The sequence below is a fragment of the Trachypithecus francoisi genome, unplaced genomic scaffold, assembly GCF_009764315.1.
Source record: "Trachypithecus francoisi isolate TF-2019V2 unplaced genomic scaffold, Tfra_2.0 Lachesis_group19, whole genome shotgun sequence".
Lineage (NCBI taxonomy): Eukaryota > Metazoa > Chordata > Mammalia > Primates > Cercopithecidae > Trachypithecus > Trachypithecus francoisi.
The window spans coordinates 23,914,303-23,918,011 of NW_022681464.1; the positions used below are offsets into that span (position 1 = coordinate 23,914,303).

The 3,709-nt window shown below is 42.2% G+C and overlaps 1 pseudogene; it reads left to right on the forward strand.

Annotated features, from left to right (window-relative positions):
* Positions 1-1,129: 1,129 nt before the first annotated feature.
* LOC117064005 lies at positions 1,130-1,535 on the forward strand (annotated as a pseudogene).
* Positions 1,536-3,709: the final 2,174 nt, after the last annotated feature.

A 3,709-nucleotide genomic window follows, 5' to 3' on the forward strand; every position in this document is an offset into this window, starting at 1 on the left:
GAGGTTGAATTGAGCTGAAATCACACCACTGCACTCTAGCCTGGGTGACAGGGCAAGACTCTGTCTTAAGTGCTGGGATTTCATGTCTCAAAAAAAAAAAAAAAAAGGGAGGAAGTGTTGCTATGTCGCCCAGGCTGGAGTACAGTGGCTATTCACAGGCACTATCATAGTACACTATCGCCTCAAACTCCTGAACTCAAGCAATCCTCCTGCTTTATGCTGGATGTTTTATATATGTGTTATCATCACACACTGATAATGTATATGTGTATGTATCATCAGTAGTTCTCATGATAGACAGCTGAAATATTTACTAAAGTACCTGACGTGCCATTGTTTCAGATTTTGTAGACTTTAGTGGTGAATACTTGCAATCAAAAATGTATATTCTAGAGAGAGGAAATAAACAATAAAAATGAAAATAAATGCATAAGATAACTTCCCATTCTAGTGCAGTTATGGAGACATTACAATAAAACAATAGACAAATTTGGTGGAGGAGTGACTTTGACTGGAATTACAAGGGAATTCCTTTATGAGATGACATTTGAGCTGAGAGTTGAATGACTTAGAAGGCAGTCATGTCAAACTCCCAGGGAAGAGCTTTTCAAACAGAAGGAATAGAAAGTGCCAAGATGCAGGACTCACCGTAAGTTTGGTGTGTTTAATAAACCTAACAGTGTGGATGAAGTATAAGGATCAAGGGAGAGAGTGGAATGAGATGAAGTTAGAGAGGTAGGCAGGGACCAGGCTGTGAAGGGCTTGGAAGGGCATGGAAAGGCCTTTAGAAGTTATTCTCATAATGATGGAGGCTGGGCATGTTGGCTCACACCTGTAATCTCAACACTTTGAGAAGCCAAAGCAAGAGAATGTGTGGAGTCCAAGAGTTAGAGACCAACCTGGGCAACATAGTGAGAGTTTCTACAAAAATTTTAAAACAGCCCAGCATGGTAGTGCATGTCTGTGATCCCAGCTACTAGGGAGGGTGAGGTAGGAGGATGGCTCGAGCCCAATAGGTCGAGGTTGCAGTGAGCTGTAATCATACCACTGCACTCAACCTGGAAGACAGAGCGAGACCCTGTTTCAAAAAAACAAAAACCTCTTTCCACCATCTTTCCACATCACCACAATGGTGCGCATAAATGTCCTGGCTGATGCTTTCAAGAGAATCAACAATGTCAAACACCAGGTTCTTATTGGGCCATGCTCCAAAGTCATCATCCGGTTTCTAACTGTGATAATGAAGCATGGTTACATTGGTGAGTCTGAAATCATTGATGATCAGAGCTGGAAAAATTGTGAACCTCACAGGCAGGCTAAACAAGTGTGGAGTGATTAGCCCCAGATTTGATGTGCAGCTCAAAGTTCTAAAAAAATGGCAGAATAATCTGCTCCCATCCCGCCAGTTTGGTTTCATTGTACTGACAACCTCAGCTGGCATCATGGACCATGAAGAAGCAAGACGAAAACACACAGGTGGGAAAATCCTGGGATTCTTTTTCTAGAGATGTAATATATATTTACAAAGAAACTGACTCGTGGACACACACACACACACACACACACACACACAAACAACAAAGAAAACAGTGGAGGCCCTGGGAGCATTTTAAGCAGTGAGAACATGGCATGGCACAATCAGATTGACGCTTTTAAAGATCTCTCCAAATGCTATATGAAAAATGGACTTGTTTTTTTTTGAGACAGAGTTTTGCTCTTGTTGCCCAGGCTGCAGTGCAGTGGCACGATTTCAGCTCACTGCAACCTCCGCCTCCCAGGTTCAAGCAATTTTCCTGCCTGACTCCCGAGTAGCTGGGATTACAGGCATGCACCACCATGCCCAGCTACTTTTGTATTTTTAGTAGACTCGGGATTTCTTCATGTTGGTCAGGCTGGTCTTGAACTCCTGACCTCAGGTGATCCACCCGTCTTGGCCTCCCAAAGTGCTGGGATTACAGGCGTGAGCCACTGTGCCTGGTCAATTTTTTGTATTTTTAGTAGAGATGGGGTTTCATCATGTTGGCCAGGCTGGTCTCAAACTCCTGACCTTAGGTGATTCACCCACCTTGGCCCCCCGAAATGCAGGGATTACAGGTGTGAGCCACCATGACTGGCCGAGAAATGGACAATTTCTTACGTGTAGGCACAGAGTCCAATTAGACAGCTCTACGGATCCAGGCAAGAGACGCTGATGGATGGAATAGAATTGTAAAAATGGAGATGGTGAGAAATGGGCAGATTGGAATACATGTCAATGACTTCCTGATGAATCCATGATAATTCCAGAGATTCTGTACATCTGGAGAGGGCCCAGGAAAGTGCAATTATAACAAGTATCCCAAGTGGTTCTGATGGCGGCACACAAGGAGTATACTGAGAAAATACTGTTGTGAGGGACAGAGAACATATTTGGCATTTTTGTTAATAAATAAGAAAGAACGATTCAAAAAAAGAAATCACTATCTTATGTCTGAGAAACTGACAGGTCTTTCATTTGGTAAAATAATCCCAAACTTTAAGTAAAATTAACAAAAATATTACCATGGCAGGGCCAGGCGTGGTGGCTCATGCCTGTAATCCCAGAACTTTGGGAGTCTGAGGCAGGTGGATCATCTGAGGTCAGGAGTTTAAGACCAGCCTGACCAATATGGTGAAACCCCGTCTCTACTAAAAATACAAAAATTAGCTGGGCATGGTGGTGCATGCCTGTAGTCCCAGCTACTCAGGAGACTGAGATAGGAGAACTGCTTGAACCTGGGAGGTAGAGGTTGCAGTGAACTGAGATCATGCCACTGCACTCAGCCTGGGTAACAAACCAAGACTCCATCTCAAACAAAAAAGAAAAAGAAAAAGAAAATATTACCATGGCAAAAATGAACATCACTTCATGTTTTAGAAAGCTAGTCTCATTTTTACTTTTCACCCCTTCTTTCCACACATATTTTTAATGTCTTTACCCTGTGTACTTCCTGTCTTCTTTGTCAACTCTGCCTGGCTTGTACCTTCATGGTTGCTATTACTATTATGCCCTAGTATCCAGTTCTCTTCTACATGAGAAGACTGCACTTCCTCAATGCCTTGACATTACATATGGCCATGTGACTGCATTGGCAAATAATGAACAGAAATTACCTGTGTAGCCAACACAGCGGCCTGTTGCGAGGGGTGATATAGGAACACACAGTGATATACAAATGCCATGAGATGAAAGTACCCTGGAATTCTGAAGCTGGAGAACAGCTTCCCTAGAGAATAGCCAGGAACCACTGTAGACTTTGGGTGAGCACTGGGATTTGGGACTTGTAATTGTAGCATAATCCAATTCACCTAGATCAATACCACTCCCTGTGATTCTCCTTCGTTGGGCTTCTTATATGGCTACTTTGGTGGCAATGATTAGCCTTAAGATCCATGCACTGTCTTTGCTGAAATATTTAGGATTAAGATATCACATGATTTTCTAGTAATAATACAAAAACATAACTATTAGCTTCAAGGATCTCAGACATGAGTGTCCCTCTGTAATATTTTGTCTTACTTATTTCAATAAAGATAATCTAAATGATAAAGGTAAATCTTCTCAACTGATCCTGGGTTCCCTCAATCATCTAGAACATCACTCAGCAAACAGAGAAGCATCAGAGGTTTCATCAGTAACGCTTGTGTTCTGTCCTGTACATGTTCTTGCAAAAAATCAAAAAATTAATAT